The sequence below is a fragment of the Sceloporus occidentalis genome, unplaced genomic scaffold, assembly GCF_023333645.1.
Source record: "Sceloporus occidentalis isolate IW3139 unplaced genomic scaffold, rSceOcc1.0.p SCAF_3, whole genome shotgun sequence".
Taxonomy (NCBI): Eukaryota; Metazoa; Chordata; class Lepidosauria; order Squamata; family Phrynosomatidae; genus Sceloporus; species Sceloporus occidentalis.
The window spans coordinates 203,180,739-203,194,775 of NW_028316983.1; positions in this window are offsets into that span (position 1 = coordinate 203,180,739).

Consider the following 14,037-nt stretch of genomic DNA (forward strand, 5'->3'; position numbering starts at 1 on the left):
GCAGGGCCCCCCCCCTTTTTTTTTAAACCTGTATTATGCCTCATTAGGAAATACTCAGGTTCTTCCTGCAACTAAATTGGTGCAGTTACTTGATTGCATGGATTCAAGAATATGGAGAACAGTCACTTACCATCTTGGGAAAAAAGTACAGTAGGCTCTCATGGCTAAAGGAAATGGAAACAACTGTTTATAAAAAGAATAAATTGACTGATTATATCTTATGGGCAGCAATCCACATATGAAACTTTCCCTGTATTAAGGTTGCCAGGCCACGAGATTTGGGGGCCAAAACCCAAGACCAATGCAGTCTCTTGTGATGTCACAGAGGGAGGCCCTAGATATGTTACAAGGATAATGCTAGAAGAGACAGCCCTTGGTGGTGTCTTAAGCACAATAAAGTACACACCGACAACAGTTGCTTGGAGTTTGCCATTCGGATCAGAGACACCAAGAAAATGTATTCACACACACTTTTCAGAGCAGTGCTTTCCTCCTGAAGACCAGAGAAGTTGCAGACCCTATTCTAACCCTATTCTAATCTTGTATGGATTTGACAACAAACAAACAAGCAAAAAAATAAACAAACTTCTTTCCAGTTCTTTCCTTTTAAAAAACAATATGACAGGCTTAGATATAGTATACTTCATGATCCCAATCCAGGACCTCTCTCAGGGAGGCTTTGGATTAACTGGATCCAAGTACATTACAGCAACAACCCTCTTTGGCTTCATCCCACCAGTACAGCCTTGCCAGCAGGTCTACACTTACCCAGCTTTCTACAGAGGTGTACCAGGGACTCAACATGGGTGTGTTGTCCCACTGGTCGAGTTCCTTCCTTCTGGCAGAGACGCAATTCCCAGCATAATTCCCCACCACCACCATCACCACCACCAAATATGACATCCAATGAAGATTAGGACTGATCTCTATTTACAGGACAAATATAGAAATAGACTAGACCTGGTCCCTCCCCTCCCACCCCTTCTTGAAAGGTGCAGATTTCAGCTTGGAAGAGCATTTAAGTAGCTTTGATTTGTGATGAAAACAAGCTCTATCAACACCATATCTTTCTAAAGCAGTGGTTCCCAACCTGTGGGTTGGGACCCCTTTGGGGGTCGAATGACCCTTTCATGGGGGTCGCCTAAGACCATTGGAAAACACCTATTTAATTACAGTTATGAAGTAACAATGAAAATAATTTCATGGGTTTGGGTCAACACAACATGAGGAACTGTATTAAAGGGTCGTGGCATTAGGAAGGTTGGGAACCACTGTTCTAATGAGTCAAAATTTGAATTATTTTATAAAGCCATCTAAAAAGAAAATTTCAGAAGTTTATCATTGCACTTAATATTTTCATAAACTGAATGCATGTGGCCTTAACATTGTTCAAATGAATAAACAAAGATTTACAATGTGAAATCTTTGAAATTAGCCCTTTAATATTTGAAATAATATAAACACTCTGAATTTAAAAGGGAACTTATATTTAAATAACTATGCAGGGATATCTTACACTTTGTAAAATAATAAATGTAAAAGTCTGAAGACAGGATGATCATCATTATAAGAGAGATTCATTATTAAGGCTATACCAGGGATGTCAGGCATACAACCAGCAGTAGATTATTTTATGTCTTTTTTGAATGTTGTAATTTATTGAATAGCCGTTTATTTCTTGATGTCAATTGTATTGATTTTGCAGTTCTTAAGAGTGTAGACTTAATCCTTTCAATTTAATTACCTTTGAGACAAATGGGAGAAATGCCCTCTCAGATGGACATAAAACTCATATAAGTAAACCAATATGTAGCCATAAGGTTGGATTGTTATTTAATGTTTCTAGTTGAGATGTAAGCCTTCTGACCATCTTGGTCTATAACTAGGGACCTGTGGAAGTAAAAAGTCATAAAGGTAGGTAATATTTTCATTTAAAAAAAACCCACACAGAGCTCAAAGTAAAGCTTCTGAGCCTTTATTCAGATTGAAATACTGGTGTATAGGGACCAGGATATAAAAGGAATGGGAAGCCATTAGTGGAGGATGAAAGAGAAGAGGGACCAAACCATGAATGTGGGAGCATCAGCAGGTTTCTTTTAGGATAGATGAGGGGGATTGGCTGGGTAGGACAAAGGATTGTAACAGGCAAAAGAATAAGGAAGTAGGAGGAAAGTTCCATCTTGGTGAATGAAGTGGGAAACAGCAGCTGTAAACCTGAGGAGTTCCCAGCTCTGAGGAAGCAGGTGCTGAGGAAGAATAGGAGCACATAACGACTAGAAGGAAAGCACAGTGGTACATCTTCAACAAATTATTCAAGGACTAGTGAAAGGCTTGAAAACATAGAGAACAAATTATCCAAATCAAATAATCTTTGTCTTGCACACAGAGATGGCTGTCAGTGTTTTATTTTTGGTAGACAATTATTTCCATGGTAACCATTCTCTTAAAAATGATATTTTGTTCTACAGATCAATTACAAGATTACTTTTTGTGCATAAACAGTGTACCTTTGAATTTTTCTCATTGCAAAAAATGTTTGCTATAGTTATTTACCTTTCTCTCTTTCCCAAAATGGTTGTATAATGTCAGGACCAAGATTTTGACAGTTTTTAGAGACATTTCTCAAATCTCTGTGCACTATCAATTATCTACAAAGATCTGATAATACAGACAAAGTTCTATAAAGACATGGAATGTAGGCAAAATTAACCAGTTATACAGAGTTGAAGTTGATATGGTATGGCTATCATTTTGTTAATTTAACTGACATGACTTTTAAGTGATGCATTCAAGACATGGCACAGTATTTACTATATCTGAAAAATGTAGAAAAACTGGGTTGAGTAGTCACACAGCAAGTTGTTTCATGTCTGCAGTATGTCAGGGCTTTCAAAGCACTAGTCACCTCACAAAGAAATCACTCCACACTCACCATGTCAGGCTGATCATTACACACAGATTTGTTCCATACTAAAGAATTTCTGCACCAGCTTCAATGGGAGGGGAAAGGTGCTTTACATGTTGCCTGTTATGCTAGTACAATAGCTAGACAGAGTGGCTTTTCATACTGGCTTCAGTACAAATTTGACTCTGGCACTCACACGACAACTGAAAAGATAAACTACCTAATGTGGTATGAAGCAAGGGTTCTCCACTGTTTTCTGTACCCTTGCCATAGGCTATTCATAGACTGAATTGGGAGGGGGCATCCCTCCAACATTTTGAAACAAATGCTCCCACCAGCTTAGTCACAGAATGAAAGAGACCTCAAGGGCCTTCCAGTCCAACCACCTGCCATATAGAAATACACCATCAAAGCACTCCAGACAGATGGCCATCCAGCCTCTGTTTAAAAACCTCAGAAGAAGGAAACTCCACCACACTCCAAGGAAATGTGTTCCACTGTCAAACAGCTCTTACTGTCAAGAAGTTCTTCCTAATGTTGAGATGGAATTTATTTTCCTGTAGTGTGAACCCATTGCTCTGGGTCCTATTCTCTGAAGCTGCAGAAAACAAATTTGTTCTATTTTCAATATGACATCCCTACAAATATTTAAACAGGTGATTCATATAACTTCTTAACTTTCTCTTCTCCAGGCCAAACTTCCTAAGTCTCTCCTCCACACAGAGCATGATTTCCAGACCTTTCACCATTTTGTTCACCCTTCTTTGGACACAGTCCAGCTTGTCCACATCCTTTTTGAACGGTGGCGCCCAGAACTGGATTCAGTATTCCAGATGAGGCCTGACGAAAGCAGAACAGAGTGGTACTATTACTTCCCTTGACCCAGACACTATACAGACACTATCGATGCAGCCTAGAATCACATTGGCTTTTTAAGCTGCCACATCATACTGTTGACTCATGTTAAATTTGTGGTCTACTAGAACTCCTAGATCCCTTTCACATGTACTGTTGTCCATGGGCCACCAGAGGAGTTTATCAGAGAAGGGAAATTGGAAGTATAATCCAATGGCAATCTGAACGCAATCATGGGGTTTCATGTTATTGCGTGATAGACTACCACATGCAAATTCGGGCAATGACATGCTAATTTCAGGCAATGGGAAGTCAGTTCAAATGCAATTCGAATTTAACTAAATTCGCTGAACTAGTGAATTCACGTGAATGTGTTCTGGCCCCACTTTCTTTTCATTCAAAATTAAGAGAAATTCCTCACGTGTGATAAAGTTCAGAGTGATCAACCAACACTATTGTATCATTACCTCCAACAAAATGCTACTCTTTCTTCACTGATCAGAGAGGCCACTAACTTTTCTTTTTCCTATAGAAGCCTACTGGCACTGAGTTCATGCTCATTGGACTTCATAGCACAAAGGTTGCTTCCTTTACATATGCTGATCCCATGTCATTTCAAAGGTACTGAAGAGATACAATGCAAAGAAATCTGAAACAACTGGAAGGGAAAGAAACTGGGGCGGGTTATAAACCGCCATGAAAGTACGGAGTCAGTCCGTACTAGGGTTAGGAAGGTGCGGTGCTTCCGCACCCCCCTAACCCTAGTACGGACTGAGTCCGTACAAAATGGCGGCTCCCCTTCCACATGGGGGGCGCCATGATGATGTCACGACCGCGCTGCCTCTATACGGGGTGGCGCGGATGTGACGTCGTCGGTCTGTGCCAGGGCGCTTAGTGCGCCCTATGCGCGGACCAGGAAGGAGCTCCGTTTCAGAGCTCCTTCCTGGTTTGCGGCGCCACTTTGCGTTGCTGGCCGCAGCCTTCAGTCGGCTGCACCCAGTGAAGCAAGGGAGAAAGGGGCCAAGCGGCCCCTTTCTCCTCCTCCCCGCCACCGCGGGGTGTCCTTGGGGCTTGAAGCCCCAAGGACACCCCTTTTCAGGCTGCGGGGAAGCGGCCTTTTGCCGCTACCCCGCAGCCTGGAAAGTGGTGGATCGGGGCCTCGGAGGCTGCTGGTCTGGCAGTTGAGGCCCCGATACACCGGGGAAAGGGGCGGGTGCAGCCCGCCCCAAACGCGTGGTCTGTAACCCGCCTAAATGTGCATCTGCTCTATAGAAATGATGCACTTACTCTAAGTGCTATAGCTCCATCCTATGGAATCCTGGAATTTGTAGTTTTACAAAAATTTTAGCCTTCTCTGTGAAAGAGTGCTGATTTCTCAAAATTACAGATCCCAGGATTTTGCAGGATGGAGCAATGGCAGTTAAAGTGTTGTCAAACTACATTATTTCTATGGTGTAGATGCACCCTACTTCACCTTCTGATTCTTTAGGTTTGCTGAGAATGCAGGGTGAATAGAGTCAAATGCTGTTTGTTCCATACCCTTTCTTCCATGCCCTTTTCCTTATTGCAAAGTAACAGAATCAACCTTTTGTTCTTGCCAGGCTAAAAGAAGCCAAATTTCAAAACTCATTGGCCAATACAAAGTGGTAAACTTACTCAAGGCATTCTGGTGTTCCTTTTGATTAGTTCCAGTGTGTACTTTCCTGGCTCAGACCATCCTCTTTCTTCCTTGAACTAATAAAATTTTCCACTTTCACAAAGTGCAAACAACTGGTGATTCAGTTTCATATCTGGAGGTTTGGTATAGTTTCATTATGCTTTTACAAATCTTGCATTGTTGTCAGGAAAAGTGGCATTCCCTATTAAATACTGACATTCAAAAGTACAAAATGTGTAATAGTTTAGTAAACAAATGACATTAAGCCTATCTTCCTCCAGATTTGTTTGAGAAAGTACTAGAGCAAGTAATGCATGCTCTAATGTTGTACCCTTTCTCTCAACCATTCTGAGAAGAACTGATGAAACATTGGCTGTGAGTTAATTAAGGCCAGTGATAATGTGTGCAACCAACCAAGCAGTACTGCTTTGCAGCATTCATCCATTTCAAGAAATAAATGGAATCTGGGCTGGAATCTAGAAAGGGAAACATTTTGACACAGGGGATTTTAGCCACAAGGTAAAAGATACTTTCGATTTCTTCCCATTATTATTTGTCTTTTTAAAAGCATTGTTATATACTGAAATAGATATACCCACACTAAATATTTTCATTAACCACCAATACTATATTGTACATCTCAGCTCTGCATCTCAGCTATCATAGTCAGGGAGGCAGTGAACAAGGGGAAGAAAAAGAAAGGTACAAACATGGTTCCTCACCAACAGTATATACTGCTTGAATTACTGAAGAAGATATCAGGGTGCTTAATGAATTATGGGACTCTTTTCTAATTTCAGGCAAATTATGGTTTTCCCTAGGGAAGTCTAAAAAAAATAGCTGTCATAACAAGTACGGGAGCCTTTTTGTTGTTCCTGCTGTTAGTGTTGTGTGCCTTCAAGCCATTTTTGAAATTTGGCAACCCAAAGGCAACACTATCCTAGGGTTTTCTAAGGAAGATTTTTTTAAAGGGTGTTTGCCATTGCCTTCCTCTGATGCTGGGAGAGTATAACTTGTCCAAGGTCATCCAGTGGGTTTTCATGGCTGACTGGGAATTTGAACTCTGGTTTCCCAGAATCTTAGTCCAGTATTCAAACCATCATAGCATTATGGCTCTTTCCATGTTTGAATTATTCCAGTTTGAACACTGATAAAGGTATACTTCACTCAACAAAGTCAGTGTGTTCCTGGACATTACTGCTTGTATAGAAAATGTGATGTGGTAGTATGGAAAAAATAGGGATAGGTTTCTGCATCATAAAAAGAACATATTTCAACACATTCTAGCAAACATTCCCACCCAAAAATAATAATATGCACATGTGAAATGAAACAACAAGATCAGGTAAGCTTTACATAAGTAAAGGAAAACATTTTGAAGTTTCTGAAAACCATTTGAAGGCTTTCGCCAAAATGAATTTAGGGCTACCTTGTCATTTCGCCATTCTCCACTTTTCTTATGATTTCTAATTTTGGTGGCCAAACTTAAATTTTAAACATGCTGACAGCTGATGAGGCAAACCTATCTGCTCCCCACTCTTTTCTTTCTGTGTTGCTCTTCATGCATGCTTGTAAGAGATTTTGGAGGCAGCTGATTTTTATTTCGCCTGTTGTAGGCAGACACACATAGCTAGAGTTGACTACAATGGTTGATCCCATTCTTTCCTAGCTCATGCTTTATTGCATTGTTTACTGAAGAAATTCTGCTTCAACCTGACATCTGAATTCTATGTTTCTACATCCCTCCTTTTCCATCCTCTCAATGCCAATGCCACTGTCCCAATGACAGAAAATTTCCAGATAGGCAGAAGACAAAAAGTTATGTTTTTAAAAAAGATTTTGTAAAAAGACACTTCTTTATCAGAGGTTTTGTATGTCTGTGCTATGTCTACAATAGACATTACATCTATGAAATTTTCCATTAACAAACTTAAACTCAACACCCAAATTTATACAACATAAAATGTTCCAAATCATTAATAAAAATTAGAATGCATAACTGCTCTGTTTGTTATAATGTCACAAAGATAGTTTAGGAGTGGCAAGAATGCCTAATGAAGTCAGATGATGCAAAATTAAAGCAGGTATGGTGAGTATGAAACAAATAACTCCATCAATTGGACCTTTAAACATTAATCAGGATGTTATAAAAATAAAATAAAACAAATGTCAAAGGTCATGGTTCAAATCCATTGAATCACTGAACTTTGGATAAACCTTAATTTCCTAGTACATGGATCTCTTTAAGAAAGCAATCCTATGCCTAGAATCACAGAACATTAGAATTGGAAGGAACCCAAGCATAATCTAATCCAGGCTCCTGCTAATCCAAGGTCAATCATATCTGATAGGTTGCCATCTGTAGAAAAATTTCCAGTCAGGGAAAGTCCATTGCCTATCAAAATAATCTGTTCCATGGCTGAATTACCATTATTGTCAGTATGTTTGATTTTCTATTTACATTGAAATCTCCTTTCTTGTAGTTTGAATCCACTGGTTTGTGTTCTAGTCTCTGGAGCAGCAGAAAGCAAGTTATATCTTTTTGGCGGTCTTACGCTTTCAGTTGCTTTCTCAATGTAACATGCCCCATTAAATTTTATTAACAATTCCCTTTGATTTCAGGATGGATCTCTTTTAAAATCTATCTTTCATGACTTCTTGGAAGTCAAATACAGCAGAACTCGTGTGAACAAATTTCTCAATGAATGTTGACAGAAAAAATGATTTTAAGGAACTGATATTTTCTCATGATTGAGTTTTCTTGTGAAGATTTCCTTTAGACAACTATAAAAACAGGTCTAGAAAAAAACATGCCACTTTTCCTTCTGAAGCTAAGTTTGTTTTACCTATGCTTAATTATGGAAATTGAACTCTGAGAACATATTTATTTCATTGTGACACATAATTATGTATTTTGCATTTACTCTATCTGTTTTAAATTACTTTATGCAAATCTCATTTCAGAGAGTAAAAGTGAAATTATCTTATGTATATATCATTAGATTCTACCTTCTACTTCTAATGATAATTTGTGGCTGCTTTGAAAAACATTTATTTTGGGAAAGCAGAGAGTTGCATATCTGGCTGTATTTCATTTTACATCCTCCCTTAGAGAAAAGTAAAGCAATGTAATAGTATAAAAATAATCAAAGATGCAGCTTAAATTTGCAGTTTACCTAATTTGGGTGTATGCATGGATAATGGAGAAATGACACAAAGCCTTCTCCACTGCATACTGTGTACAAAACCCAATGGATGTTAAGGTTTTAGAGCAGAGAGATTTGCAGGTGGTTGTTTCAGTGAAGTAGAGGAAACCTGTATCTTTAAAAGAGGTGTAAATATCATATCACACAAAAATGGCTTCCTGGACTGAAAGGTTTCTAACAACAATTCTAAACTGTGTGGTCTTCCACACAGGATGATTGCTCTCAGGAGGGTTGAATTGAGTCTGTGGGATGATGGTTTTATGCATACCTTCCAACCACTTGCTTGTGTTGCATAGCATAATTTCAAAGGTTTTGGTTATTTCTTCAGCCAAGATGCTTGATTTCAAGGAAACAAATACCCTCTGACAATCCCAACATGGCAGGGACATTCCCAATTAATCCTCTCTTGTCCCACTTTTTTTAGTTGTTTTAAAAATGTTCCAGTTTTCCGTTTCTCTTCCAACTTTCCCCCTCAGCTGGCTTCAACTGCTACAAACTGAGTTCAAAGAACAAAAGTAGTTTGCACTCAGTTAGTTCAAGACGGAGGAGGAGAGGAGGGATGCAATCTATTCTTTGCAGTGGGATAAGTCAAAAACATACTACTTCAGCCTCTTCTAGCTTGTCTATTCTTCCTCACCAATAACTTCCCCCATCTTGACTCCATTCAGATGTTGCTTGGCCACATGTCTCCTGGTTTTCATCTGTGAAATGCTGGAAAGTATGTTTTTGTCACCATTTTACTGAGTCATTTGTTTTCTGTGACTAAAGAGAAGGAGACTGGCAGTTAAGGCTATTGCACTTGCAGAGAGATGAGCAGATAACTGTATCATTCCGTTTGAAAGTTACTGATACAGGAGAAAAGGGACATTGTCAGCCTGCCTTCTCCCTTGAAGAGGCACCTTCTAGTGCCAGTACTCTACAGAGGGAGCTCAGAGGCACTTAATTAATAATGCTGCCCCCCTCCATTCTTTATATTTGCTGTTATTCTGCAGACATTGTAACATTTGTGTTCAACAATCATTTTGAAAAGTGAAGGATAAATTAGTAGGCTGGAATTGCATAGATTCTACAGTGTTCCTGCAAAATGTCCCATCCTGACTCCTGATTTAAAACTGCTTGCATGTAGTGAGAAGGCACTTAACTGATTTTATACAGGAGTAGGCAAAGTGTGGGCCTTCCAGTGTTACTGAGCAGCTTCCAGTGTTACTGAACAGCATTGGCTATATTGGCTAGGGCTAATGGGAGTTGCACTCCAACAACTTCTGGAGGGCTTCATTTTGTCCACCCATTTTGAAAGGACTATGGAATAGGCCCTCAGTACTGTGACTCAGGCAGTTAGTCTCCCTCATTTTATCATGTAGGCATTTGATTTGGCAGCACTCAGATTCATTTTGCCATTGCCAAATTAAACTATTCATTGGGCTAAGTCCTTCTCCCCAGGGTTCTTTTCAAAAAGGAATACGGTCACCTGTGATTGCATTAATCCCTTTGGTAGTGACAGCACAAAGGCGTTGCCATGGAAAAAATCCCAACTTCCCATCTCTCTCCCTTCCTGCCTCCTCCTAATTGACTAAAGAGAAAGAGTTAAGAATCTGAGCATCCAGTTCAGAGCATCCAGATGGGAGGAACAGCAGAATAATTAGTTCAGAGGAACTAAAAAGACAGCAAAGACAATTACTGGGATGTGGAAAGGATTTGCAGCACATATTTTATTCAATGGAACACCATAAAATTGATAAGGCTGTCATGGTACTGCAGGGCATATCTAGCACATCACCAAAAGCAGGATCACCCAGGCATTGAGCTACTGGCTCACTAGAAAACAACTATTTTATCTGTAATAAATACAAAGTGCCTGCTACACTGTGGCCAACTTTGCAGAAGGGAGTTATTGTGGTCTTGTGGGAACTGTGATTATGACTATAGTGATGGAGAAAGTGTTGTCTGTTGCTTTCACAGCTTTTGTACCTAATCCTCAAAGTAAAAATATTGGTATTTTTCCTTCCTCTAATAAACAAAGGTTGGTAGAACTTCTGCCTTTTTCCCGCCCACAAATTGTTTATTGTTTCAGAGTGTACTGTAGATGCCGTCCAAGGGAAATATGCCATCCAACTGTGTTCTAGGATCAGAGATCGAATGCTCAGTGACTGACCCACCAGAGGTGAGGCTGATATCCGAAAAGGCAAGGTGCTTACATTTTCTAAACAAAGTAGAATGAAGAGGGAGGAACAGTATTCACACTTCCTTCCTCACACATTCCCCTATGGTTGAGAAACTGGATATCACTCTATGATATCTCACTGTATTTATAGGGAGTAGCTGCATTATTTCTCCTCTTTGATTTATGATGGTGCTTGACCGAAGGTAACCACACACACTCCAAATATATTGGCTATGTAAGAGTGCTTCCCTTTAGTAAGTGCTATGAATGGACTTTTCTGACTATATCCTTTCTGAGATCCTTTCTATCCATTACAACAGTGCTTCTTAAGCTATCTGATGTGGGAACCTGGCAAATAATTTCAATGGAATAGCCATCTGTAATAACTTACAGAGCTTCCTACAATTTACAGTGACACAACTCTAAAACACAGGGACCATTTTGATTATATGATATAAGACCTACTCTCTGACCTATATCTGTTATTGCTTTCTTATTCATGTTGTCCAACATTCAACCAGTGTTATCAACTAGTTATCTACTCAATAACTAGACTGGCATGGTTTTTTTCTGTAATGTGCCAAGGACTGGTACTATATTTATGCCCATTATGTTCTAGGACTGGTAGCAGATAACTTGGGCATCAGCAATGGTTCACAGACCACTACTTTGACTAGGCACTGGCCTTAAAGAATTGAAAGAGCTACTTTACTCCTAAAACACATTTTGAGCCCTTCTAAAACTGCATCCACTGCTTTAACAAAGTCTTGCACTGTCAAGCACTCCCAAGTCTTTTGGTAAGGATATCACTTCCACCAGTTTTAGTACTGGATACTCTGAAGAATATCCTAAATATAACCATCTAGGCTCCTATACCACCAAAAAAGAGATTTGCCAGCAAAATCAGAAGGGTGGGGGTGCATTTGAAGAAGTAGACCAAATCTGTAAAAGACCATGCTACATTTCTTTCTCACACCTGGTCTCAAAGGTGCTGCAAGATCCATTGCATACAGAAAGAGAGGGATTATTTGATGCAGTAGATACCGTGAACTGCAACTGAATGTCTTGATCTAGAAAATAAAACAAAAAAAAATTAAAACTCCTACGATTGGCATTGCTAAGTAATACTGATGAAACTGAAGTTCAAATATTTGGATGACTAAAGATTCCACATTTTTGACTTAAACACAGGACTGTACTTACTAAGAGGAGAATTACATAAACTGTTTTGTTACTACTATCACAAGCTCTAACCAGTAAGACCAATAGTAATGGATTAAGGGTGTTATAGTATAAAATTATCTGATGGGCCAAAGGTTGCCTATCTCTGCAGCAGGTATTACAACCAGCCCTCCATATCTATGGACTTTCTATCCACAGATTCAAGCATCCACAGTTTGATTTTATATCCCCAAAAAGCAAACTTTGATTTTTCCTTTTTATATATGGGACACCATTTTACTATCCCTTTGTATTTAATGGGACTTGAGCATCCACAGATTTTGATATCCATGGGCGGTCCTGGAACCAAACCCCTGTAAATACCAAGGGCCCACTGTGCTATCCAGTTTGTTATCTATTGATTCTTTAACCACTAAAATTATTTCCAGTTGTTTACTGTAAACATCATCACATATGTTTTACATTTTGCCACTATGGCACTACCTTTCCATGGTGGTGCTCTCCTGAGGCAAAGGGTTATTCTGAGATAGCAGTGCTGCTAGTAGAGTCTTCCATGCCAGACAGGCTATTGCTGAGGAGCCAGACTAAATATGCCAACCAGCTACTGGAAAGCATCAGTAGTTGGGATGACACTGGAGAAGGATATCACAGACACAATGACAGTGGCACCATAGGTAACGCTTGTTAATATTGCAAAGAAGAAGGCAATGGTAAACCATTCCTGAAGCCTTTTACCTTGAAAAGCCTATAATGCGACAGTTCTGTCTCCCTGTTTCTAATCCAAGAGTCCTTTCTCACTACACTCCTACAGCACTTCAAAAGCCATAGCTGCATGCTATGGAGTACTGGTGTTTGCAGTCTGGTGAGGCACCATAGCTCTCTGGAAAGAGAATTCTAAATAGTTTTCCTTAAACTAGCAAATCCCAGGTCTCTACAGCATGAAACAAAGGGAGGCAAAAATGGAATTATTGTGCTACAACTGTGTAGTGTGAAAAGGCCTGAATACTAAACAACGATTTAGTGTTCTTCTTCAAGCTTTGAGTTTTGCTATTAAGCAAACCTTCTCTGAACCAATCTGGCCAAGACTTCCTGTCGGCCATCTGTCGGGTATGTTTTGATTGAGAGTTTCTGCATGGCAGGGAGTTGGACTGGATGGCTCTTGTGGTCTCTTCCAACTCTATGATTCTGTGATCCAGGAGGTTTGCTGTGTGCTTGTTGTCTGACTCATGGCGACCCTATCATGCAGTTTCCTTGCACAGGGTCGCCATGAGTCAAAGTTGACCTGAGGGTAGTTAACAACAACAGCAGCAACAACCTTTCAATATTTTTGAGCACAACCTCCAGAAATCCCTTCCTAAGGGCCATCTTGTGGGGCTTATGGGAGATGCAGTCTGAAACATCTGGAGAACATCCATTTGCCTTTCCCTGCAGGGACGTAGCCAAGGGGGGGGGGGTTCTTGGGGTCCGGACCCCCCCTTCCATTAGAAAAATGAATGGTGTGTGCTGCTGTGCCGCCGCACTCAAGCCCCATTATAATGGTGGCACTTAGTCTGGACCCCCCTTCCCAAAATCCTAGCTACATCCCTGTTCCCTGTCATTGAACAACAGTTGCCAATGCCTCCCATAGACTGTACAACTGTTTCCCATTCTGTTTGCCCAGGCTATCGCTGAAAAAGCATAAGTTTAAGAAACAGATGTTGTTGTTGTTGTTGTTGTTGTTGTGTCTTTAAGTGAGTGATTCCCAAACTTTGGACTTCAGCTCCCCGCAGCCCTACCCAGCTTGACCAATAGTCAAGAATTCTGGAAACTGAAGGTCAAAAACATCTGGAAGGCCAAAGTTTGGGAACAACTGCTTTAAGTAATTTATGACTGCCATAGGGTTTTCCTTAGCCAAATTGGTTCAGAGGAGGTTTGCCCTGGCCATCCTCTGAGAGAGTATGGCTTCTTGCTCAAGGTCACCCAGTGGTTTTCCATGGCCAAACAGAGGACTTGAACCCTGCTCTTCAGAAGTCCAATTCCAACACCCAAAGCACTCCACCAATGCTCAGGCCGACCATCCTTTGGCCCAGGA